Source organism: Anas platyrhynchos, chromosome 12 (assembly GCF_047663525.1).
Source record: "Anas platyrhynchos isolate ZD024472 breed Pekin duck chromosome 12, IASCAAS_PekinDuck_T2T, whole genome shotgun sequence".
Classification (NCBI taxonomy): Eukaryota; Metazoa; Chordata; class Aves; order Anseriformes; family Anatidae; genus Anas; species Anas platyrhynchos.
In genome coordinates, this window is record NC_092598.1 from 619,987 (window position 1) to 647,028 (window position 27,042).

At 55.3% G+C, this 27,042-nt stretch overlaps 1 protein-coding gene across 4 annotated transcripts in view; it reads right to left on the bottom strand.

Moving 5' to 3' along the window:
* Positions 1-25,861, bottom strand: part of ZFHX3 (zinc finger homeobox 3) — a 166,019-nt gene extending 140,158 nt beyond the window's left edge. Inside the window, exons 1-2 of one of the 4 annotated variants that reach the window (XM_038185565.2) lie at positions 20,185-21,102; positions 19,961-20,075 (exon numbers count right to left, since the gene is read on the bottom strand). The gene's annotated coding sequence lies outside the window, so the exon portion shown is untranslated. Of the gene's footprint in view, positions 1-19,960; positions 21,103-25,036; positions 25,180-25,721 lie in introns of those variants that run through there. The other 3 variants (XM_038185561.2, XM_027466394.3, XM_038185560.2) reach the window with 3 other exon arrangements.
* Positions 25,862-27,042: the final 1,181 nt, after the last annotated feature.

A 27,042-nucleotide genomic window follows, 5' to 3' on the forward strand; every position in this document is an offset into this window, starting at 1 on the left:
TCCAGCGCTGCAGAAATACCTGCACCAAAAATTATTTTTTTCACTTGTTTTGGGCTGTGTAACAGAAATCAACAGGTCCCAAATACATTGGGGTATTTTATTTTGTCCTAATGTAGTGCTGTCACCCATAAACCTCAACACAGCAAGAAGGGAAAAAGCAGCCCTATTTTACAAGTTGTAGCTGTGTTCCAAGTTCAATGTCATTGAGAAAGTGGGGCTCAAAGCGTCAAAAAACGTCAGTCAACTTCACCAGCTACATCTGTAGAGAATTTTGTATCTTACAACGCGTACAACTCCTAAATGGAAGCATCACAGTGCACAGTGTTTCCAAAAAGGTTATGAAGGCTTTCTAAGAATATAAACCATAGTTCTAACTGGTAATTGGACACAGAGGTTGGTTGCAAGGCAGAAGTCTTAAACAGAAGCACCAGAAAATACAGATTTTCCCTAAGACAGCTGCTCTAGAGCTGTAGGCAACACACAGGGCCCTGGAGGTTCACCAGGAAGCTTTTGGGACATTCTGGTGTGAGCAGCCACTGCTAAACACATGTACGTCAGGAAAACAAGATCTTAAACATTTGTGCTGTAGCTTCTTGGTTGCCTTACTAGTAACTTACTGGTTACTTTAGCCGTGCAGATCACCTTGAATTAAGTAACAGAAATGTCAGTTTGCTCATCTGCAACAACGCGAACACAAGAGCAGAAAGTGAAAACCCCCAGAGGTGCTCCAAGAGGTCCCCTCGGGCTGGGCCGACCACCCGGGAGCTTGCCCTGGCGGCACGTGAAGGCGGCAACGGAGCAGCCCCAGCAGCAGCACGCACGGCCTCAGCCGCTGCTCGCTGCCCTACATACCGGCACGGGCACACGGCCCCGCGCTCCCGCATTCAGAAGCTGCATTCATGTGGAAAGCTGGTGCCTCACAGCACACAGCAAAGAAACGGGACTGCAGAATGGGCTGATACATTCAGTTTAGCTTTAATCTATTTTGGTAACAATAACAGCAAAAACAGGAGGACAGACACTTCGGGGAAGGCCAGCCACACAGCCACACAGCCAGGGCCTCCTGCCACCCCCTACAACTCCTCCTAAGGACAGTCCCGCAGTGATTTCACTGCCACTGCTGCCATGTAAACCAAACTAATCCAAGCACACTTCTTCATCCTGCAACCACATCCTGCGATGCCTGGCACAATGCCAGACCTTTAACCAAACTGATTCACTTCCCTTATCTCTGAGCACCCATGCGTAGCATCTTACTCCTCACCAAAACCGTACCAGCGGCAGAAGAGCCACAAGCTCTGAAACGCGGAGTGCTCCCGGCTGCAGCACACCTCGCACCCCAGCTTCCAGGCAGCACAGCACTGTCCCGCCGTAGGCAGCACACTGAAGGAGCCAGCAGGAGCGTCCGGAGAACCCCTCCAGCGCCCAGCACAGCACGGCTGCCCCGGCAGAACCCTGCCAGGATTACACGGCAAGGTCAGGGAGCCTTCTGCTGCCAGCAGGGAAGGTTTCTGTGCCTGGAGTCAGATGAAGAGCAGAGATCCGGCTAGGAAGAGGTTAATGCTGCTCCAGCCTGCGATCTGATAAATGGCTCTGCAGAAAGCAGGTTCTCTCACTTTGAGATATGATGTCACTAACCTTTATTGATCCACAATCAGAGAACTTTGCTTATCTCTCTCCTGTGATATGCTGCCCTCCTGTACTCAACTAGTGTTTAATACACTGCTGGGCATCTTGCACTCTTTATAGCTCACACCACACCTCCGCTAGGACGCCGGGGACAATATTTTACAGGCTGTGCCAGCCTGGCTACCTTGAGGTTACATCGTGGAGAGAAGGCGCAAACGGTGCAGACAAGGCCCAGCACGGCCCGTACAGCCTAGCGCACCGTGGTGGGTCCTCAATCTGAACCTGCGGTGAGTATCGTGCCCCTGGAAGTTACTGTTCCTGGGGGAGTGTTTATTTTTACTCAACTTTTACCATTTTACAACATCGATGCTTTCCTTTTAGCCTCAACTTCCTTTTAATATTCAAGGTGAAACATTAAGTTCGGTGACTAATAGAAGAACTGTAAATCAGCCATTTATTACTGCATGGCAGCGGAGCATTTACCATAAGGCTGTGTGCACCAAGTACAATGTTTTGCTTCAAATATACCAGTGATTCCTGGAGACCAGCTGAACAGTCAGGCAGGAAAATCTGTAAATTAAACAATTAGATCAGTCACGCGTAGAGACGAACAGAGAGGAGCCTCAGAGAACCTCACAGTGGCAGGTAATTCTATATGGCGTTCTTCTGCTAGATAATACACAAAGAGATGTCTATGAGCTACTCGTGTGCATTTCTAGGTTTTTAATTAGGTGCAGCATCACAGGACAAAAGCCTGTGCCTCGCTGGGGGCAGAGCAGCGAACACCTCTGCAGCAGGGGCAGTGCAGCAGGACGGGGAAGCAGCCGCACAGCACCTGGAGAGCAGAGCCCGGCCCCAGCCCAGCTGCAGGTGGCTTGGACGCTGCACATGCAAAAAGCTCGGAAACCCTGAGATTTCGGAAATGAGGGCGAGCACAAGGCAAAAGGACAGGCATGAATAAAACAGAGGTATTCAAATGTAACAAGGGATAGAAAGAAGTAAATCAGGTGCTCCTACCTTACGCTACCAAAATCAAAGTGACACCTGCTAACAGTGAAAGGCAACGCTCGGCCACGTTCGGAAACACCATGCTGCCAGCCACCGCTGCAGCCAAGAGGCAACAGAGGCCTGAGAACATACAGGAGGTCAGATTTGTAGTAAGACACTGTCAAGGTTTGTTCTGAAGGTTATACAAACCTTTCTGTTTCAATGAATAATTGGTCCTGTAAAACTTTGGAAAAGAACAGACAGTGATATCTTTTCCAATATATAGATAATTGTTATAAACAGCTATGACCTATTTTAGTCTTTATCCATCAAGACAAAAAAAAAAAGCTCTCTCGTATCACCTCAGAACAAGCATTAGGTTAGGAGTTAAGGTTTTCCCTCCAACTACAAGTGATGAAGCATGGGCACAAGCTATCTAGTGAGAGGCTTTAAGGAGAGGCAGCCTTGTTCTGAGCAAAATCACTCTTTTGCTAATGCAAAAGTTCCATTCAAAGCCTGTGTTTTAGGACTCTATAAATATACTGCTACACAGGTTGGAAAAAAAGAAAATAAGGAAGAAATATACACTTCACACAGATCAAATTACTACAAATTACCGTTCTGATCCAGTCTGGTGATTCTTATAGTTTCAGACACGCACTGAACTTTCTTTTTTTAATTAAAGGTCTTTTGAACCACATGCTTCTTGAAATAGTAAATTACAGCCTTCATCAATTTGTGGAAATAAATTAGGAATGCCGTCTGACGGACCAGCCTGGACAAAAAGCATAAAAATCCCAAACTTAGGTTTCCTGCAAGTCAAAAATTAGAGGTTTGGGACTGTAACCTGTTCATACTCTTGCTCAGTCGTTAAGTTCACATACAGAGCACTAAATATTTCAGGATTCAAAGAAGGAGAAATGTGAGGGCTGGCTGCTGAATCATGCTCTGTTCCTTTAACAGCTGAAACAAAATCACCACAGACCAACCAGAAAAATGTTTCAGCTGATCCCGATCCTAAAAGCAAACCCAGATAAACACAGAGATGCTGCTAATGAATAGTTTTCATCCTAGTGCTGTCTCTCCCTGTCAAATGCCACGTAATATTCATGATGGAAGTCATCCTGGGTTATTCCTCTACTCCACTGAGAGGTGCAGAAAGTAGTTACCAGCCTTTATGAGCAGAAACACGCAGAAAAGCACGCGGAATTCCTCGTCAATGACTTGTACTGCTTAAGATGAGTGAGGAGTTATCTGCTGGACTAAGCTGTGAGAACTTGTGGGTGGCACTCAACCTTGAGACTCCCGGGGAGGTAGCACGGCACGAGCAGCTGGCTGGGAGCTGGGCCCTGGGGCAGGGTCCCAGGAGGCAGCAGGAGGCAGGGAGATGCTCCCACCAGGCCTGGAAGAGGAGACGCTGCACCACACAGGCACTGATGGCCTGGGCACGGGCCCATGGATGCACAACCCAAAGGCCAGAGCCAGCCTGCGCATCCCGCACCACCCCGCGCCTCCAGGAGCAGGGATTAGCACCCGCTGAGACAGAGCGAGCATGTACTACCTCCAATTACATCAACCAATTACCTTAAAACAATTACATCAGCACAGGGGGTGCTGAAATGCCCTTTTCTGTATTGACCACAACGACACGAGTCAGCATTATGAACCCCTTCGCTATTTCAGGCCATCCACTAGCGAGGTAACTGAGTGTCAAAAAGCTGCTGATATAAAGTTTGCATTTTCAATTAAAGACTGGGGTGTGGAGGGGGTAAGAAAAAAAAACACAACACCCTAAAAACTTATTGGGAAACAGCAGAGAAACCTTGTACCAACCTGACCTCGCATAGGGAATCAGCATCATCAGGGTGAACGGGATTCAAATATCTCAAATCTTACACAATGAACTGAGTCAGCTTCAACCTCTGTGTCTTCTTTTTTGAGGATCTGCTCAATACTGAAGATTTTCTTCAGCTTTTCTATTGTCACCGTTTCAGTAATTTATACACCTCTTTAACCAGGGGAGGAAACCTCGTGCCTGAAAACCTGGTACTCTAACTTCACCATTGCTGCTCGTATTACACGTTAGGCTACCAGAAATTTAAAGAAAGCACTCAGACAGTTTGACTGCTCAGATGGTTCCTCTATACACACACAGAGAGGGAGAAAAAAAAAAAAAGCTTTTGGGGTAAATATATCCAACTGCAGCTCAGCATCTCCACTCCATTACGGATAGATCATGAGACTCAGCAAATCCCTGCCAAGACAGCAGTACTTGGAATAGTTACAATTTTTAATGTACATCCTCTGCGATAACTTCACAACATCAGGGAAAATACAATTCAATACAGCTAGCACAGAGGTGGCCATCTAAATAACTTAATTTCTGGAGGATATGTCTTTCAAACACGAGCATGTTCCCGGGCAGTCTGAAGGAGCTGTCTCGTACCAGTCTCGGCCACTGATTCCTGCCGAGATATTTCTGGAAACTGGATCTGCCACGAAACGGGCACTGCAGGACACACAGCAGCAGAGAAGTTACCGACCAAAGCACTCTGCACAAACTTCAGAACAAAATTATAATACTATGGGTATACACTCCACCAGCTCCACAGCGTTACTACAGCGAGTACCTTCACTTGACTGGATTTAATGAAAGCATTACTACTATTATATATTTTAAATCGCTTCACTTCTTAAATTACGCTACCACCGATTTCGCCACCAGCTCCTGGTGCTCTGCTCTGGCCGTTTTTATCTGGGTCACCCCGCGAGCCCTCTCAGGAGCCCGGCTGCCTCCAGCCCTGCGAGCCCCACGCTGCTCCCACTGCCTCTGCCCCACCTGCAAACTCGGTCCTGGAAAGCCTCGATACGAGATGTGACCGTGCTGCTGTCCTTTGGGGATGATTTGGCAGGAGCCAGGGCTCTGCCCCAAAAGGCAGAGCAGGAAAGGGAGGGCTTTTTCTTTTCTTTATTTAAAAGGTGCTGCTGGAGGTAGAAACACATGAAAGTCTGTGTAGGACAAGGGAAGGAATTATCCCTCCCATTGATTTTCGCTCTGGGGTATTAGAAAGAACACAGCATTTATCTGGAGATTTCTTCCCAAAGCTAACTACGGACTTTCAAACGTAAATGAGACTTGAAAGGGGCTTATCGGGCAAGCGATCTGCTGAAACCATCATCGCTGAAAGTGGGAGCCCCGGCGGGGAGCTCTATGATGCCATTGTTCCTCTCCGGACATCTGAAAGCTGCCATTATTGTCCCCAGCTTCAAACACACAGCCAGGAGGGCACAGCTGAGGGACAAGAGACCCGAGAACCGCAGGGATAGGGAGGTTTTCCCACATCTCTTCCCGAAATCATCTCCTCAGCCTCCCTTCCTCTCCTGGAAGGTTCCCTCTGGCAGAGCCGAGGCCGCCCTTGACCTGAGCACCGACTGCATCGTGGCTTGCAGGCGCTGGCCACCCGAGCTCCGTGCCATGCGAGGGGTTATTGAGCACCGGGGCAGAGCACCCCAACGTGCGGCCTGGAGACAGGGGCTCACCGTGTCCCTAAACCGCCTCCATCCTCACACGGCCTCTGCTCTGCCCTGGTGTAAGGGCAGAAGGCGCAGGGAAGTCCTGCAGTGCTCCCACCCGCAGCCCCGCGCGGCCACCCCGATTCCTGCCCGCGCCGAGCCCCGCGCCGGCTCGCCGGGAAAGCCTGGGAAGCCTGGTCTGCCGCCCGCTGCCTCTGCCAGGTAGCTGGGAGGTTGTAATTGGTGAGGCAGGAGATTAGAAATATCGGCAGCCTCTAAGTAAGACTTTAATTTACTGGCAGATCAATAGCGCTAGGGTTATATTGGCAAAGTGTCTACAACTCTATTGACTCACGCAATTCCTCTTATCAATTTATCAGAAATCTGGAAGCCAGAAGATATTGTTTGAAGAAAAAAGGCAGCAGGAGTTTGAACACTTAGCATAGGCTGCCCAATCAGGCTCTCAGCACTAAGCATTTTACAGCAGATGTATCTACGGCAAAGGAGGCTAATATATGATATGATTAAGAGCTAACTTGCTTCTTCACATGCCATGCAGCCTTTTCAAGTCACTTCTTACCTCAGACCTTTGCGCTGAGAGCACCACTAGGACAGAAACAGTCCAACCAGCCCAAAGAAAACAAGAAAAAAAAACGTATTTTGCACTGCAATACCCTAAATTCAGATCTCCTGTCTGGACCATATCCAGTCTGAACAACATTTCCTATAGAATGAGCTTTATGAAGTTAAAAGACCCCTACAGTGCTGCGAAATTGCTCACAGGGGGTTCAGAAAAATCATCACTTCCACAAACATACAGAAAATGAGAAAGGGGGAGATTTTCCCCCCAAACCTTAGCTCCCACTCTCAAAGAGCTGGATGCACAGGGACCACTTCCTTACCCCAGTTACCGCCTGACAGCCTTGGCACAGACAACCTGCATCGCCGCGGGTAGGGGCCGCGCTGTTGTGCTGGGGCACAGGGAAGGAGCCAGCAGAACCACCGCCTGCCCTCTCCGCTAAGCGCCTCGGCAACCCCACAAATCTCCCTAACTGTTGTTGTGTGAGACAGGACACAAACAGTACCGAAGCAGTAACTGCACCAAGAGGAGCGCTCAGCGCACGCGGCCACAGCTGGGGCCCTCCCGGAGCCCCCCCAGGCCATGGTGCCCGCAGACACCGTGCCAGGGCTGGATCCTTCCAGGGGCACCCAGATGCTCGCCCTCAGCAGAGCAGCAGCATGCTGCACCAGGCAGCACCGCCGGCTGAAATTAACCCAAATTAAACTTTGAGGTCCATCAGCAGCGGGTGGGAACACATCCCTTCCCACCTCCAAGCTGAAGGCGATGAGTGAAGCGTACAGGGTGAGACCTCTTCTTCCTGCTCATCCCCCTGGCCTCTCCCCTGAGCAGGGGTCACAAAAGCCACCTCCTCAAGGACAACATCCCGCAACTTCACTGCACAAGGCCGCCCTTGCTCCTAGGCAGTTACAAACTGGGTGTTTAGCATCAGAATGGAGCAGGAACGCGAGAGACGCTGGGGGCCTTCCTCATCCCCATTCACAATCACACTCGAGTCTTTAACAGGGGAAACCTGATGCCAGGACAGTAGCTGAACTATTTATATTTGCTTAACGCTCCTGTAAACAAATGAAAGCTACGAGGTGCTACCAAGACCCTCAGCAGAGCTCTGCACACGTTTGGGAAGGAAGCAGCTCACACTGCAAGGCTACAGAGAGCGCCAGCCCCCAGCTCTGCTGCCCCCATGGCATCCCCCTGCGGCACCGTGGCTGGAGGCAGCCCAGGGCGAGGCCAGGCACCACGGGGCAGGAAGGACGGCTCTGGTGGTGCTCGCACCACTCCTGTCTGCAGCCAGCCCCCCAAAAAACGGGGAGCACTCCTGGGCCCGCTCATGGGACAGACGGAGTAGGCAGGGAAACATGAGTCCTTCCCAGCCACGTCCATCCATCCCAAAGAACATGAAGGGAAGTGGGAGAGGCTGCCCCTGCAGCCCCAGCCCAGTGGTTCTGGGCATTCTTCAGAAGGATGCTCCAGCCCTGCCGGCCAGGACTTGGCTGAAGGACTGGCTCAGCAGACACCTGTCTCAGGAGAGGAACCCGAGAGGCTGGGGCTGTGCACCCAACCTTGGCCAACCGGCAGGACGGTGTGTGAAGGCAGCGCTGCACCCACACCACATCCGAGTGGAACAGGGCCTCGGTGAAGTCCTCCACTCCCACTAAGAGTGTGCAAGACTTCAAATGAAGCAAAAATCTGAATTGTCCTGGAATTCACACTCAGGAAGAAAGTCCCCAGGTGCCACCTTTGCTGGCCAGCGCTCCGCTCAGCGCCCTCCAGGCCCCTCAGCCCCATTGGCAGCAGAGGCCATGCAGCACCCCGGCAGCACACAGGGGCTGGACATGTCTTAAGCAAGACACCAGCTCAGCTGTAAATGAAGTTTCAACTTGATTGGAGACTGTCCCAACTGCTTAATGGCCCTTCTCTTTTTAAATGCAGATTTGAACTCTTCACCCAGGGTCAGGCAGCTGGAGCCCGGCCGGCCCCAGCAGGGCCCAGGCGCCAGAACCACTCTGCCCAGCGGCGCGCAGGGTGCGGGGAGGCCCCGGGTGGCTGCCGGCAGTGCCAGAAGGATCCCCCGTGCCTGCAGCTCTGCTGGGGAAACTCACACCTCCAGGGCAAGAGTGACTGGGCCAGGCTGTCCCGACCTCGGCACAGTCAGGAGGTGCTTGGCAGAAAGCAGAGAGTTAAGGAAAGCCTCATGGGAGACACACCCCTGAGCTGGAAGGGGCCATTTCACCGCGGGCTCCACACCGGGTTCTCACAGCCACAGCTAAAGCAGACCGCTACAGCCCAGAGCACAACCCAGCGCTGCCAGCCGGTGGTATGGAGACAGCCAGCCCCCGAGAGCGGTAATGCTCAAAGCTGCTACTCGGGGAAGGGCATCACCTGCTTTCCCAGGGAGAAGTCGAGATGTCCAGCTGCTCATTAACTTAAACAGGTATTTACATCTTACCGCATGGCACTGTGCCACCCAGACCCCACACAGAGCAGCGGGCAGCTGCCACGCACCGCTCCCATCGCCTCGCGGGAGCAGCAGCCCAGCTTCACCAAAAGTGACACCTCTGTCCCTGCCCTCCACGGTGAGACAAAGTCTCTGAGCTCGACTCTTCTAAAGCTTGGGAGCCTGTGGGCACCATCCCAGCTATCGCCCAGCTGCAAACCCTTTCTGCTCCTCTTTCCAGCCCATCTGAGGCAGGTGGCCACAAGACCTGCCTGCAGGACAGACCAAAGCCACCAGCTCAGCGTTACACCAAGCGCTGCACAGCCTTCTGAGCCATGCCAGCAGGGGAAGCCCTGTCCTGGGGCAGACAACCACTGCTACCTGTGTTCCTGTGACAGCTCTCCTGCAGGAAGCACACATTCTGCAAGAAAAGTCTAGAAACAACAAGGAGAGGAAGAGGGGCAGGAGGAAGGCATCTGTCTGTCAGAGCCTCCATGAGCACTGCTACAAAAAGCAGCAGTGACTTGCCACAGTGGATGAGCTTTAAAAAAACACCCATGACAAGTGTGGTAGGAGAGTTTCGTACACCAGGAATAATTGCCTCTCCTGGAGCTTTAATCATCAGGGTTGCTACGAGAAACTGACTTTTCCCCCCTTGGATTAATCAAAACCATGTTATCCAGCATGGCAGCAGGACAGGTCTGCAATTCCACGTCCCTTTGCCTTGCAGGATGTGAAATGGAAAAGTAACAGTAAAGGCAGGGGAAAAACACATCATCTCGGTCTGAAACCCAACCAATGACAAACACCACTGGGTTAAGAGGTTCTTCAATGCAGAAGGGTGTTACAGCAGGAAACCAAAATAAAATACTCTACCCAAACTCTTTTGTTTAGTAGCCATAAGGTGATGGTGAAAATACGTGGTAATCAGGGCTTCAGGAACAGGGTGAAAGACTCCTGACCACTAGAAGAAAGTGACCACTTCTAGTCACTTTCATATCAGGCTGCAGAGCTCCATCCCTGGGAACATGCCCCTCTTCTTGCTGACTCCAACGCTGGAGAAGTTACTCTATCACACCGCAAACTCACTCTTCCACAATCCCACGATAAAACAAGGCTCTAAACATTAGCACAGTGGAAAAGACTGAAGAGAGACAACCTAGGGACAAAAGCTTACCAATTTCTGCTGCTGACTTTCAGTGGCCTCACACTTTGTTTCCTTCCCAGTACCTAGGTGGGACCTCAGAATGTCATATTCCACTTAAGGCGTTTTATTGCCCAAAGAACTTGCAAGCTAACTAGCATGCAAATAAAACATACAAAAATCAGTAAATAGAGCCGAGAGCCTACAACACAGAGCCTCGTGCACGGGCTGTCAGCATGCAGAGCCCAGGGACATCAGCCCCTGCCCCAGCCAGGCGGGGATGGTGCCGCTGCTGCCTCTGCACAGGGCGAGCCACGGCAGCGGTCAGAGGCTGCAGCACTCAGGCTCCTCCGCCCTGCCCCTGCTGCTGAGCAGCCAGGGCCCTACCTTTCAGGGCGAACACAAAGGCTTAACACCACCAACAAATGTTCTGACACAGTAACTGAAAAAGGCCTGGCTTGCAGGCAGAAAGGAGGAAGGGAGGGATGAGGAAGCAGAGCAAGAAGCGGTAGCAGCACAGGACACTCACAGAACCACCCAGGCTCCGCAGCCCCTGTGCTCCTCAGCGGGGTGTCCGCAGCCCCCTGCCCCGGCCATGGGGCGCTGTGCTGTACCCCCTCCTCCCTCTGGCCCTGAGCACGGTGAGCAGCTCATCGACGTGCAGCTCTGGGGAAAGCAAACACCTGCACAGACCACAAGAAGCGAGACGGAATGAGAAACTACAAGGAGCAAAACCTCGAGTCCGAGCTAGCACACAGACACGCTGTTCCCGGGAAGAGGAAATGCCTGCCTGCCCCTCCCCAAAAGTGAAAACCGAACTCCATGCTGATGTCAAAGGCCAGCGGTTCCCACTCCATCCTTGTCATGTCCAGGTCACCAGACAGGCCTTCGGAGCCTCTTGTCTGGCGAGAGTCATTCATCCGACCGCAGCTATCGCTCTCCACCTCCACATTCAAAAGCAAACACTCCGCCCGTCCAGGGAGGGAGGCTGCCTTGGTTTTCCCCAACCGCACAGCCACAGCCACCAGGGCCAGCCGGCAAAACGCTCACCGTGTGCCCATGGCACGGAGCTCACCCAGGCCGGGCACTGCTCCCGGCGTCGCCCGCGGCAGGGTGGCACCCGGCAGCCACGTGCAGTGCTGCTGGGGGAGCGGGGGGCAGGTCAGACACCCGAAATGGGGAGAATAAAGACCTTTTGCTAAAGCTCCAGGAAGCAAAGAGAAAAAACGCTAATTAACTCAGCAGCAAGTTGTTAGTATTTGCATATAAATGCAGCCACAAATCATTACAAACAAGCTAGGACAAGCCGGGCCCATTAGCATATACAAATCCAGCCCGGACAGCCGCGCGAGGTGGGTCGGAGCAGAGGCAGGCTGCCAGCCTCCTCCTGGGGGGCAGAGGGGCCTTATCTCGGTGAACACTCCCATTACCAGCAGCAACAGAAGCCACAGGGATAAGGTTTCTTTCCATATTAGAAAACAAAACAAAACACAACCACACACGTTAAAAAAAAAAAAGGCAACAAAGAAATGGGATAAATTCTCCAGTCTCACCTCAGAGCCCAGTAACCGCACCCCTTCCTCGCACCCCTCAGCAGCCGGGGCCGGACACGTCTGGGTGTCACCTCTTGGGTCGAGCCACAGCAGTCTCGGCCCAGGGAGCATAAAGGTGGGCAAAGGGCATTTAGGGGAACCTGGAGATCCATCAGCTCGATTCCCTGAGATGCTGTGCACCTGCAGGAGCCTTCTCATCAGGGCTCTTCCTCCAGGGAGGATGCAGAAGGCAGCACAAATCATTAATAACAAATCCCACACCTGAGACAACAGAAGAACGTCCCAAAGCCAGAAACAGTAAAAATGACCTGAAGCACCCAGGGCTACTGCTGCAGCTCCGCAAGCTCACCCTTCCAAACGCCAGGACAACAGCGGTTTGCTTTATCACACTGCCCTTCGGTGCAGCTTCCCTCCCTGCTCCTGAAACTCCCGGCACTTCTGGGGTGCCAGCAGCACTGCAGCTGTGCTCAGCCCACGTCCTCCCCAGCCCCTGGTGAGGAGCAGGACAGTCTGATCTCTTTGCCCACTGCCTAACAATTCACTTGTTACCACAGAAAAAGACTCACTATTGTAAGAAATTCACTATTTTTCCTCTCACAAAAAACCAAAGCCTACAACTCCACTGTTTTTTGTTTTTTTTGGGGGGGGGGGGTTCTGCTTGTTCTCCCCCCCCCCCAACTAGCATCTTAGGATTTAAAAGAAAACTCAAGCAATTACCAGTTTACATCAAGGCTTAAAAGAAAAAAAATCCACTTTCTAATTTTAAACAGGAAACTCTCCCTGGCAAGATCCCAAGAACCCTTCCACAGTGACTTTTATTAAATGCAAGTTTCTCGTCACTGTAACTCGCAGCGGTCTGTCAGCTCTAACAAAGCAAACCAGCAACGTCCTGGTCTGCAGGCTGTCCTGGGACTGCCCACGTCTCCCCCATGGATTACACGAAGCCCCCCATAAATGGGAACCATCCATTAAACTATGCCCAGGCAGGCATTTTCAGAGCAGTGTTTAGAAATTCATTACCTCCTTATCTGCAGTCAGTGAGCATGCCTGGTTTCTTAGAGAGGCTGCAGCATGACACAACTAAACAGGAGCCAAGTTTGAACAATCAAGCAAGATAGAAAGGCTGAGCTTCTCTACCACAACAGATAATACATGCCTACGTGGTTTTAAGAGTATTAAAGTTGAGATATTCTAGACGAATTTTTTTTTTCCACCTGAATGTAAAGAAATCACAGTTTCTAACAGCAGCTCCTACTCTTGTGTCCTTCACCACCTGATTTAGAAACCATCCTTCTTGTTCAACCTCTCGAGTATGTGTTTGCAGGAGTAATGAGTCCTGACTTGGAAGCCAGTTGTTAAGCTCACATTTTCACTCTGGGGTATAAAGTTTTTCTTCACTAATGACTCTGTACAGAATAAACCACTAAGAAATCTTCAATCTGTAGCAACAATCAGAATCTGATGGCTTTATACAGGAATTACTCTTTAATGACCAGGAAAATGGGCATCTATATAAAGATGTCCATTACTGTTGGAGGACAAAGCTGAAGTGATGTGAAACTGAGCTGAATGTTGTACCGATGTAGCTAAATCACTATAGCAACTGATGGAGGTAAATTAGTGCAACACCCTGCACGGACGTTCAATCATCAGCCAAAGGAGGACGCGATAAAGCACTGCACACAAGCGTGTCCACGGGCTGGGGTTGCATCTGTTTATCCCCATCTGAAATGTTTCAACAAATCTGGTAAAATTTTCTCACTTGGGCCTGTCTTATCACACAAGTTCAGCTCTGAGTCAATAAAAAGAGAGCCCTTCGCTGCTGCAGGTAGCAGCAAAGCATCAGAGGTCCCGACGGGCTCAAGTCCAACAGCACATTTGCACAAGCAGTACCCAGCACTGTCGGGTGCGTGGCACTACACCCAGCTCCACGCAGGCGGACGCCTCGCCTCGAGCGAGCTCCCCGTCAGCCTTTGGTATTCAGATGTGTATTGCTGCGCAGCCGAAACACGCTTGACTTACAAAGACAACAGGAATACTATGCAAACACAGCTGACATCCAGGAGCAAAATCCAGCCCCATACAACCTGCCTTCAGGGAGAAGAACATGACATGTGCCGGTCGAGGCAGCTCTCGGCTTTCACCGGCGGCCTGCACGTCCCCCTGCCACCCCCTCCACTACATGTAATTATGTTCCAGGGTGCTGCAGAGATGTGAAAGGCTGCTTCTAAGCGTTATCTTGCAATTGTTTAAATAAAAACAAAATCAGTTTTGAAATCTGCAGCAAGTATTTGTTTTATAACTGCAAAGAACACTAAACAGAAGAGTGAAGGGTTCAAAGAGGACTGGGACTATCAGAATCCTGAAGATTGGAAGTCTCTAGGTCAGTCTGGCTGGAGAGACAGGGAAGAGGACACGGAGATACTCAGTTAATGAACACCTTGGAGAACCAGAGATAGCTCCTTCAGAGCAACACCGACCACTGCTACTGCAGAAGACCAGAGGGAAGCAAAGACTTCGTTTTATTTATGTATTTAAGGGGGACCAAACCAGAAGTAATCTAGGCTAAACAGCCGCTCTGACATGCCTGCCTTTGGCAGGAGTGGGAGGTAGTGACAGAAATCAGTGGGGCACAAAACCTGCAGCAGAGGTTTGCAACAGCACAGCTGGAGCTGCACAGGTGCAAAGCACAGCACTGCCCGTGGGCAGGAGCTCAGCCTGCAAACAGCCCAGCTGCACGCGTGCTCCGGAGGGAAAGTTGCTGGAGAAACTCATGATTAGAGGCAGGAAACCCCACACAGCCGAGTGCGGAAGAATTGCCACTGCAGATTTTAGCAATTCCTGTCTGCAGCCACAAGCAGAGCTGCTGGCTCCCAGCAGCCAGGGCCCCAGATGGGGAAGAACCTTCGGAGGGGCTCAGCTCTCCCTTCCCAGAGAGCTGCTGCAGGGAGAGTCCTGCAAGGCTACGCAGAAATCCTCTGAGCTACACTGCACTGTACTCCTGAAAGGAGAAGAGACAAAGAAATAAAAGGAGACAAAGAAATACAGATCACTAAAAGCAGTGCCTTCCTCTACAGCAGCCCCGCACCAGATGCATGTTCAGGCCCTATTTCAAGGCACACTTTAAGCCCACACGGTAGCAAAAGAAACGGCCCCAGCCACCACTCGTGGGGAAGGGCACTCTGTTCTGCTTCTGCGCTACCCCCACTGCGTTTCAGCACAGCAGTTTCTGCAGCGACACACCATATCACACGATTATTTCAAATTAAAGGGAAGCTGGCAAAAAAAAGAAAAAAAAAGACTGAGGAAGTCTTTTTTTTTCTCCTCTCCTTTGGCAGAGTTTTTCTTACCCGGGTCTCTTCCCTAAACTACTTCCCTATGCCACCGCACCAAAGTCCTGTGCCAGCAAAAAGAAAAAGCATTCAAGGCAAGAGTGCTCTAAGCAGCAGCACTGGCTTCAAACAGATGCAAAAACTATGGCCTCTGTAACACTTCTTGCCTCTGACTCCTCTTACCCCTGCATAATAACACAGGCAGCGCTCAGCTCTGCGAGAGATCTCCTTGCCAAGTCTGTGTATACATGAGTAAATGACAAATTCATGCATGCGAATGCAGCTTGATTTTCTCACCATGGTATAAGCCTGCTCGCGGACATTCTTATTTTGGTTTGAAATCAACTAGCTTTGGTACAGCTTATAACTGTTTCCAATTCAATTAAGCCAAACTAAAATAAACCATTCTTGAACTGAAAATAATGTCCACGGGGCATTCTAATGTGTAAGTATTTCCTTTGAAAAAAAAATAATAAATCAACGCAAACTTCTCTAAGTAGGAAGGTTTGCTAGTAAGATGAGCATATTTGTTATGAAAATCTTTGAAACAGTCAGAATTAGCAACCAAGCGCAGTTTTTCACAAGACACTTTTAGAGCTGAATTGTATTGTTTATTTAAGACAGTTAAAAGGATATCGCCAGCGTGAAATGAAGTCAACTTCAAAGTCACACAGTTTCAAGTCCTAAACATGCCACAGCAATCTCGTTTTAAGAAAACACACGCTCTATTTTTGTTGTGTTTCTCTTCCTCTGCTGTGCAGGAGGCTCGCACAAGGAAGAAGGAACCTTCAAACAAAACAAAACACATTTACACTCAACACAATGAAACTGCTAAAGAACAAAACCTCTGTCCTCTCTGTTTGCTACCCAAAGTAGCTGCTTCCACCCAGACAAGCCCTTTTGTACCACAATCTGCTCTGGTGAACGATCTGCACTGTGTGCCTCTGAGTCCTGTGTTATATCTAGTTGTCAAGAAGGCATGAGCAATCCCCAGAAGTAGTGACGAACAGCAACTTTGCAGCTAAAATCGACCCTGGGATTCCCATGTTTTATCCCTTGTGTCTCTGCCTTACACCTCCACCCAGGCTTCAGGGAAGCCACAACGTTCTCCTGGGCCGGGGCTGGTGAGCTTCCACGGAGGGACAGGGTCACCAGGACCCACTCACAGAGCCCCCAGGAGCCGGCCCCTGCTCCCACCAGGGTCCTGAACCCAAACCCTGTCAGCCTCAGTAGAAGCCCAGGGAAGCCAGAGCCCAAAGCTGGAGGCACAGAACAAATCCTGCAGCAAACAGGAACTTTGCTCCCGAGCCCCACTCTGCCAGTTCGTCTCTGTCGAGGTGGCACTTCCCTGCCTGCCTCACAGCTGTGACTGCAGGACGCGCTCCCTGCTTTGAGCGAGCCGCTGCTGGCTTGTGCCGAGCAGGTCCAAACCTCTGCAAAGCTCCGAGAGGCAGCCAGCTCCTTCTGCACAGGCCGAGGCAGGCGGTAAGGAGGGAGGTGGCTGCTCGCGTTCTTTGCTTTCTGTAATGAGCCGCGCACTCGGGTATTTCTTCCGTGGCCTCAGCAATTCAACAGGCTGTGCCCTGCACTGTCCCTCCCCTTCTCACCAGAAGAGGCCTGAACGTGCTTTTGACAGAGGACTGAACACGGCAGACGGCTGTATCAGTGCTGAAGACCAGCAACAGAGAAACCACATAATCCACAACCTCCAGAGCATAGCCACGGCTTCTTGCAGAATCTCATCAAAAGCATCTCACTAATCGTCGCTGCTTCGGGGGCCTGATACCCAGCAGGGCTGTGAAAAAGACGGCTGAAGGAAGAAAAAACAGAGTCCTGACATCCAGGTCCTGCCCCAAGTAACCAGACCGTGTTTCACCAGATGGATGGAAACCTCTTCTGCAGACAGCATCCATCACCGCGCACTGACGTTACCCAGAGAAGCACCAGCGAACGAACACTTGGCTGGGACGCTCCCAACCGCGTCGCCAACTGCACTAGGACCTCGCAGGGGGCTTCTGGCAACCAGGTCCATGGCCCCAGCACAGCTGGGACATCTCAAGGGAGAGCGAGTTACGTTCCCCCTGCCTGCACGCTGACCCCAGCCAGCCCGCGCTCCGCAGCACAGAGCTAAGCCTCCCTCCTCGGCTTGTTTGGAGCAATTCCCTAGGCACTTTCAGAATTTTGCTCTGCTGCTTAAACATCTGCAGTTTCAGGTGGAACCGCTGCAAGCCTGACATGAAGGGAGCTTTTCACGCAGGGCTGCTCTGGCACCAGACCCACCTGGGGAATTTCCAGGATCTCCTGCAAACCTCCAGGACTTCCATTCTGCTCAAAATAACAAGAAAGCAGGGGAGAGACTGCTTAAAATAAGACAGCCAAGGAAAAACTCTGCGGCAGCTCTTTCAGGCGCTCCTGCCACTGGCCAAGCAAACGGTTTCTGAAACGGCAGCAGGCAGGGGGTGGTGAGGTGCCCTCCCTGGGGCCAGGCATCCTCGGCCAGCACGCAGCACACGTCCCACGCACGACCGTGCAGCACGTGGAGGGCACGGAGCACGCAGCACTGCCCGGCACACCCTGCCTGCCCTCCTCCAGCACCAGCCAGCCCCACGGGCACTTCTCCCCCTTCCCCACCCCACGGCCACCAACACGGCCCAGCTGCCGGCCCGCACCTCCACACAGCTCTCCCGTGGGACAGGGGCCAGCAGGACTCCCATACGAGCTCATCCTGAGGAACACGAGTTTGGGAAGTTCACCTGCCATGATTTCATGTATCACACTGCTGAAACTCGGAGCCTCCAGAACAACAAACGCTGACACACCAGTGCGGTGTGCTCCAGACAGCCGCAGAAACAGGAAGGCTGAGGAGATGCTACCAAAGGAACACCAGCGCCCACTCCTCCAGCACAGGTTTGAGGCACGACCCAACTCCATGGAGGCCCCTCCAGGAGAACCCCTCTGCCCCCAGGCCCACTCCTCAGCCCCACGGGTGCTCCTGAGCCCCCAGCCCAGGCTCCTGCTTCCTCTCCCCATCCCGGTGGAGGTGGGTGCGTCACGGAGCTGACGGAAAACCCGGCTCAGCAGGGAGATTCACGCACACGCAACCCCTATGCAAGGTCAACAAAACCAGGACTCCAGGCATCTGCTCGTAGCAAGCCTACAGAATGCGGCCTGCAGCAAATGCAAGCAGTAACTGCGCCCACTGCAAGGCAGGGAAACGGGACGCATGCCAAGAAGCCCGGAGGTACGGCCACGCACGAGGGGCAGGTAACGTGCGGCTCTGGCTGCACGCGGAGCTGCCACCACGAGACATCACCACAGCTGTCACCCCAGTTGGCCACCCTCCTCTTCTGAGATGCCAGGACAAAATCCCGCAGCACATTCAAGGCATGGGGAAACAAGCAGGTCTACAGAATGAATTAATTTTCTATGTATAACGTGGACAAAGGAGGAAAGGACATCTTTCTCCAGGACCTCCTACACAATCACAGCTAGAGCCCTGCAGCTCCAGGTAGGAAGATATTTATGTATGTACCTGAAAGCAGCAGGAGCAAAGCACAACAGCTTGTGAATTGTCTGGAAGAAGAAAAAAAAAAAGGGGGGGGGAAGAAAGTAACACAGAACAAAATTTAAGGATGTAACAATGCTTTGGGTATTTAAGATACATTATGATTTTTCATAACAAACCCCCACTTACAGTCTCTGCATGTGAACCAAGTATTATCCCATTTCATACTCCAGCTGAGGCAAACATTTGGTGGCTTGCCCAAAGCCAGCGTCAGAACTAAAACGGATCCTCTGACTTCCAAACAAGCTCACAGTGTTAAGCTGCTTTCAACTGTGCGAAGATGAAAAACAGCCAGAAGAAAGGAACTTGGAAAGGAAATATGCAAAACTAAAAGGGACAAAATTAACAGGAGAAAACAAAAGAGGACAAATTTAGGCTCAGACATCTGTAGGAGCTTTCGAGGAGCGAACGCACCAACGCTGCAGGCCTGTCTCCACGAGGAAAGGCTGGGATTCCCTTTCCTCAAAACCGAAGGCGAAAAAGCCGACTGCAGCATCCTGCAGGAGCCAGCAGCGCCCCGAGCCCTGTGAGTTGAGGGCGAGGATCCATCAGGCTCCTTTCACCTCCGGCGGCTGCGGCAGGGCCAAACAACGCCCAGGCCGCTCGTCCGTGCCCCTCGTCCCCACCGCTGCTCCAAGGACGGGAAAATCCCCTCTCCCTTCCCCCAGTGCCGGAGCAGCTCTGCCCAGTGGCACGGGCGTCCGGCTCCAGCTCCCAAGGGCCACCGCCGAAGCGCTCTTCCCGCTGCTGGCTCCTCCTAATAGCTTTATGTAAATCACACTCGACTCTCGCAATTTGCCAGTGTGCATTACACTGGGGGGGCCGGGGGGCGCTTCGCGTTAGACATCAACAAAGCAGAAGGTTAATTTGAAACTCACAGCCCCGCTGCTGCGCGCTCGGCTCTCCCTCGCCCTCCCTCCCCGCTCTCCTTTCTGTGCAAAGCCTGACATCTACAGTTCTGTCTGGCACAGTCAGGGGCTGCTCATCGGAAATGCACGCAAGGACACGGGCACAGCCAGGCGCTCCGGCTCCAAAGGGGTGTGCTGGCTCCCGGACCAGGCGGGCACAAAGCAGCCCCAGGCCAGAGCAAGGGCCGCCCGGCACCGCTCCTCAGAGGGCTCTGAAGAACCACGGTGCTGAGCGGTGCCACCACGCAAGCTCATCTGCACCCAGCTCCCACCACCACATATCGACATCTAACGCTGTTGAACAGAGAAAACCTAAGGAGAGCGACGGCCTCATCGCGTCATCTCAGCAGCTGGATGCAGGAACTTAGCAGCACCCCAGCACCTCAGGGGCAACCCTTCTGCTCTGCTTCTGGAGGGGTCCCAGCTTCTGCAACACAAGAGGTACAGGTGAAACACACGAGCTGCTGTGCACAGCCTGCATTCAAAACGCCTTCAACCTGCAGGAACAGCTCTGAGCGGCGAGCCCTGTAACCCACAAGCCTGTGACACCACACAGCTCTGGGCTCCAAGCACACCCCCTGCTTGGCCTCCTGAGCCAGCCTCCAGGCCTTCTAGCACACTTTCCCATTACGCAATATCTCACCAAAAATACCTTGATGAAGGATCCCAAACAATACACACCTGACCTCAACCCTCATCCCAAACAATATGCACCTGACCTCAACTCAACCAGCTGCACCTGCACGTCCTGCTCGGCTCCCCCTTCTTTGGGGTCAGGGAGTCCAAAAGCGATCAGCCCATCCCCAGCCACCACAGCCACTCAGGAAACCCGGCAATCCCACCTAGTGTGACCAAGCACCTCACCACGACGTTACTGTGAGCATTTAAATGCACGCTCTGAACTCCCCGGTGAGCACTGTACCGTTTCTGCAAGGCAGTGGAGAGAGGAGGGTTAAAACCCCCGCCACCGACCCCAGCCGCCCGGCCACGCTGGAGCCAGGCGAGCACGGCCGCGAGCCCGACGCCAGCCCCAGGCGTGTCGGGCGCCTCGCTCACAGCGCAGCGGGGTCCTGCGGTGGCCCCAAGGTGCTGCGGGGACGCTGCGGGGTCAGGAGCCGCTCCTGGAGCGTCACTGCTCCCCCCAGGCAGGGGCTGGCTCTCCGCAGGTTTGCTTGTGCCATCAAAATAAACATTTACTGAGAGCTAACGCGTTGCAGGCCGCGAAGGCTCAACTTTCCCAGATACGGGGTGGGGGAGGCTGGGAGAAAAGCTCTTACCAGAGCTGCTAAATGCATCGGCTGCTCCAGCATCAGCTCCCATCAAAGGCACCAGAATAACTCAGCCCTTACGAGACTTCAGATCTAAAAGCCAGGGACTGCACCTTCCTGCTCCGCAGCAGTGTGAACCGTACGATTCACATCGCTGGGAAATGTTTGTTTTCTGGGGACAGGGGGGAAATCACTGCTGCTCCGCTTTGCCTTTTATTATCGAGAGGCATGTTTGGCACTTGTGACATAATGAAATTACAATCAACAGCCAAGTATCTTCCTCACGGCAGCAAACCCACGAGCAAAGCAGGGCTGCTGGCGGCGGAGGAGAGCCCTGGACAGAGGCCGTCCGGCAGCCTCCGAGCCAGCGCCTCCGCTGCAGGCGGCTCCGTGCTGCTGCCGGGCAGGGCCGCACCGCGCCGCACCGCGGGCCTCCTGCCCCGGCCGGGAGCCGTTTCAGATGGGAACCAACTTTTAACAATATTTACGCTCCGTCTCTGAAAATACACAGAGCGCGCACCTGGCGCGGAGCACCGCCGCTCGCCAGCCGGCGGTTGCTGTGGAGATGAACACCCACCTCCCCGCGCAGACAGACGGACACGTCCGTCCAGCAGGGCAGATGCTGCCCAGCCCCAGCGGGACCCACAACATCTGGGGCAGGACGAGGAGGAGGAGGAGGAACAACACCGGCAGAAGCTGGTGCCTGGCCCGCTGCCGGCCCCACCGGGCAGGCTGGGAGCAGACACAGGCACCCACGTCCAGAGCAGGCGAGCGAGGAGCCCCAGCTTCCCAGCCGCCAGGGAAGCCCTCCTCATCCACCTTTTTTTTTTTTTCTTTTTTTTTTTAACTAGCTGGAATTTATCTGTTTCTCCAATCCCTGCCTACACACAAAACCGACCTCGGGAGCAAATAAAAATGCATGAATTGCAGATCAGAGACAAAGCAGGAGGCGGGACGGCGGCCGGGCTCCCTCCTGCCCTCACCTCACCCCTCGGCGCGAGGCGGTTATATTTAGGTACGCGCCACGGTCTGCGGTGCCGAGGCCCCCCTCGGGCACGACGCAGAATGCAGATTTTCCAGACAACAGACCACAACAGCTCCGTCAAAACCATTAGGGGCGGCTGCGCCCAGGCCTGCGCACAGCTGTCCCGATTCCCACTCCACTGTGGCCCTCGACAGCTCCGCCGCCACGCGCTGGGCCCTGCCGGCCCCACTCGGCCGCAGCGCTGCTCTCGCCAGGCCGCTCTTTTCCTCCTGCACACGGAGGTGTAAACCTCCCGCAAGGGCCACGACACCGCTCCAGCGGGGTGGGGGGCTGGGAGGGGACACCCCACTGCAGGAAAACAAAGGGAGAGTGAACGGGAGCAGCTCTGCAGGCTTCCCACGCCGTGGCCCCCAGCGACGGTCGGTCACGGCACCGCACCAGAGGGGCCCCAGGCGCGACAGCAGCACGCGGAGAGGGCACGGGGCAGGAGCCCACGGCATCCGCGTGCCAGCTCGGCCAGGGCAGCCCCACCGCCGCACAAAGGCCAAACCTCAGGCGTGCTCCGGCGGAGGAGAGCAGCAGCGTGACACGCTTGGTCTCTCTGAAATCGTACTCATCTCTCCCGTGCAAAGATACCTTCGACTTCAAACACTGCACCCGGCCCGGTATTCGTGCAACCACCGCCAGCGGCCACGAGAAGATGGTTGCCGAACGGCTCCCGCTGCAGCGAGCAGGGCTGGCACCGACGGGAGGGAACGCTCGCTCGGGGGAGCGAGGCGCCAGCAAAACGCGGTGTCTGAATGAAGTCCACGCCAAAGCCTGCTGTTTGTTTTTCAGCTTGACCACGCAACAATTTTATTGTTGTTATCACTATCGCTATTTGGGAAAGCGGAGGGAAGCGCTGACAGGGAGCCAGCCGCAGCCGGCCACGCGTCCGTCGGCCGGGGCTCCTGCATCCCCGCCGAGGCTGCCGGGCGCTCCCGCAGCCCCGCCGCCCCTCACCTCCCGCACGGCGCCGCGGGGCTCCCGCAGCGGCACGGGGGCGGCCGGCGGGTCCCGGTTGCTGTCGGGGCTGCCACCGTCGGGCCCTGCCGTGACAGCGGCCGCGACAAGGCCGCTTCGAGGTGCCCGGCCCCGCGGAGCCCCGCGCCCCGGGAACAAAAGGCGGGGGCACGGAGCGGGGCTGCAGCCGCTGCCCGGTGCCCGCCGCGCCCCGGCCGAGAGGGACCGGCGGGGCGGGGGGAACGGCCGGCGGGCGAGCCCCGCGCCCGGCAGCGGAGCCCCCCTCGTCCCTCTCCCCTCTCCCGTGCCTTTTGTTCGCTTTTGTTCCCGGCCCGAGGCCGCCCGCGGAGCGGCACCGGGCCCGAGGGCAGCCCCGGGGGCAGCAGCGGGGGCAGCCCCGGCCCTGCCCGCCCCGCTCGGGACGCGCCGCCTCGACGCCGCCCGGGGCCCCGATCCGCGGCCGCCCCGCGCCCCCGGGCCCGTCCCGGCGCAGGTGGCGGCCCCCGCCCGGCCCGGCCCGGCCCCGCCGCAGCCCCCGGGCCGGACGGGGCGCGCCTCCGCCGCCACCGCCGGGCCCGCGCCAAGTTGGCCGGGGAGCGCGCGGCGGGGGCGGCGGGGGGCGCGCGGCCGGGGCGCGGGGAGCGGCCGGAGCGGGGCTCGGCGGCGGCGGCGCACCCGGCCGCACGGAGAAGGCGGCGGCGCGCTCCCGGCCGGCCGCGGCCCCGCAGCCCCGGCGCTGCGCTCGGTAATACCCCGGGACTGTAAATCTATAACCGCTGCAATGATTTAGTGATTAAAAACACGATAACATATTGTGTAACTGCAAACCACAGAATCCCTGCCAACTCTCCTCCGAGATACAGGAACAAAAATACAGAAAATGTGTTGCTCGCAGCGGTCTTCCTAAACTCGGCTGAAAGATTTTAATAATAATGATGATGGAAAGAAAACCAGCCCTTGACATCAGAAAAGGGCCGGATACAATGCGAAGCTGGAAAAAAAATAATTTAAAAGACAGAGTTTTAAATACGATTCTTGCTCTAACAAATTACAATCTAAACATGCCTCTCTTTTCTCTTTTTAAGTTTGTCGTAACTGGAATAACTGGTCTTGTGTGATGTCTTGCATATTCAAAGTGCTTTGTAATAGGATACGGAGACCAAACCTTATTTGCCTAAACTCAATGGGTTTTATTTTTTCCCCTTTCTCCCCCCCCCATTTCTTTTCCTTTTATTCCCCCCCCCTCTTCTCCCCCAGAAGGGGAGGGGGGGGCAAAAGGAAAAGCAGGCTTTAAGCTGTAAAGAAAATACCTGAAAGGGGAGGCTGCGACTCGTAACATGGCGAGGAAAGCCAAATATTATATATATATTTTTAAAGGCAGCTGTGGGAGTTTTGGCCTCTAAGCAGCCAACTTGACCCCATTCTCTCTATTCTCTTATTTCCCCCGTCGCAGGATTCCTGCACCTTCAGTCAGATTCGAACTCAATGTGACCCTAAGGAGGGAGTCACCGAGCCTCCAGAAAATTGCTCCATATTAAACAGGAGTGAGGAGAGGAAAAAGACAGACAGACAGACGAGGAAGACACGCGCATACATTGCACGGCCACGCAGTACTGGACGTACCCAGGAGCAGCTTCAAGCACAGCTTGAAAGAGAAACAGACCTTTCTCAGAGTCAAAAAAAAAAAAAAGGGGGGGGGGACGGACAGAAAAAAGAGCGGGGGAAAGGAGTTTAGCAATTTCAGAAAAAAAAAGAAAACCCCAAACCCAATTTATAAATAATTCACACTTTAAAAAAACATGTGTACGTGCTACATGCATACGCATATACACACACACGTACGTGTCCCCCCACACAAGCACATACTCTCCTCTGAGGTTTAGTTTCAGAAGAGTACGGCTCGCCTTCCCTCCGAAGGCGAGGAGAGCAGTTTATTCAGAGGAATCAATAGGAAAGAGCATTTGCAAATATTTAGATACGCGCTGTGCGCTTCGGCATTAAGTAATTAAAAACTGAAACTGAGAAAGGGGGGATTGGCCTACAGTGGCGTTTGCTGCCTTCACCTCTCCCATCCCCCTAGCCGCATTCTTTCCAAAACTGAGCCTGCCCGCCGAAAATAAAAATAATAATTACTCTCATTTGCAATTCTATTCCGGAGCACGTCCCGGGGACGGGGCCACGCGGGCGCCGGGGTCCGTGCGCGGGGCCGGCCGCTCGGCCCGGGGCGGCTCGGCTGGGCTCGGGAGTTCCTCGCCCCTTTGTTTTCCGCGGCCCCGGCTGCGCGGAGCCCCCCGCGCGCGCCCGGTCCCGCCGGGGCGGGGGGGGGGGGTCCCGGCGGGCGGCAGCGCCGCCTCCGCCCCGCGGCCTCGCCGGCCCCGCGCCCGGCCGCGTCCCCCCGCGGGCCGCCGGCCCCGCCGCCCGCCGCCCCATCGATTATGCAGATGGCGCGGGTCGGTCGCCGCCCGGCTCCGCTCCCGCTCCGCGCCTCGCCGCTCCGCTCCGCGCCGCCCGGCGGCCCCGCGGCCGCACAAAGCCGGGCAGCGGCCGCTCGGCCGCCGGCTCTCGGCCGCCGGGGCCGCCGGGCGGGGCGGGGGCTCCGCGGGCGCGCAGCGGCCCCCGCGGCGCCGGCACCTGCGCGTCCCCGGCGGCGGCGGCGGGGCTCCGGGCCGGCGAGCGGCACAAAGTTTGCTGGGGGATCCGGGGCGGTGGGTGGGAGCGGGAGGGAGGGGGGGGCCGGACCAGCCCCATGCAAAGCAGCCCGGGCGCCCCGAGCAGGAGGAGCCCGCGCGGGGGACAGGGCAGAAAAGTTGCCACTTACGCGGTCGCTGCTCCGGCGGCGGCGGCGCTTTTAATCCCGGGCGGCGGCGCGGGGGCTACAGATCCCATGCAGGCTGCGGCGGCTGCGGCGGCAGGAGCGCGCTCCGCGGAGGGGCCCGGGGCAGCAGCAGCGGGAGCCGGGGGCAGCAGCCGGAGCCGAGCGGGAGCCGCCGCCGCCGCCGCCGCTGCCCAGCAGCAGCATCGTTGTCGGGGAGTTTGCAGCCCCCCGGAGAGAGGGGGCCGCGGGCGGCAGCAGCAGCGGCGGCGGCGGGCGGCTCGGGTCGGGTCGGGGCGGAGCGGCGCGGCGCGGAGCGGAGCGGGCGGCGGGGCTGGCGGTCGCCGGAGCAGGAAGCGCCCGGACTCAGATCTGATGATTGGGAAGAAAAAAAACTCTTTGGATCTTTATTCTGCTAATTAGTTTCCTGCAAAAAATGGCTGATTAGTGCAGTGCGCATGTGCCTCATTACCCAGGCACGACGGGAAGGGCTAATTAGCCACCTTCTGGATCAATAAGATTCAGCCCAGGCGGCGGGGGAGGGAGCGAGCGAGCAGGAGCGGGCGGGGGGAGCGCGGCGGCGGCGGCGGCGCCGCACCGAAACTTGGGGCAAGCGGCCGGCCCCCAGCCCGCGGCGGGGGGGCTCCGCGCCGCTCCGCGCAGCGCCGCGCCGGGGCCGGGGAGGGGGCGCGCGGCCGGCCCCGCTCCGCTCCGCACCGCTCCGCTCCGCACCGCGCCGCCGGCCGGGCGCTCGGCGGGGCCACCTGCCCCCGCGCCCCGGGCGGGGCCGCGCCGCCCCGCGCAGGGCAGGGCAGGGCGAGGACGACCCCCGCCGCCGCCGCCGAAGTTTCCCCGGGAGGAGCCGGGAAAGTTGCGGCCGGCGGCGAGCGCAACTTTGTGCCTGCGCCCCGGCCCCGGCCCCCGCGGCGCCCCCGGCGCGGGGCGGGCGCGGAGGAGCGGCCCCGCACATCCCCCGGTGCGGGGCGGCCCCGGGCCGCGCTCCCCGCAAACTTTGCGGCCGCCTCTCGGAGCGGGACAGCTGATCGATACGGCCGCGGGCAGCCGCGCTGGGAGCCGGGCTACAGGTTTCACCAGCCATCGCTGGCAACAGCTTTGTCATTTTCTAAAAATAAGAAGCTAAAAGTTATTGTAGAAGAAGGGGCTTTTTTTGTCCCCTGCACAATATGCCTTTTGTGAGTTTAATGCCATTCTGGGGCTCTCTATAGCCCCGGACAATGGGGAACTCCAGGAGGCGGCTGTGCCTCTGCCTTTTTTCTTTCTTGCTTTCTCCTTTCTCCCCCCACCCCCTCCTCTTCCACCCCCCCCT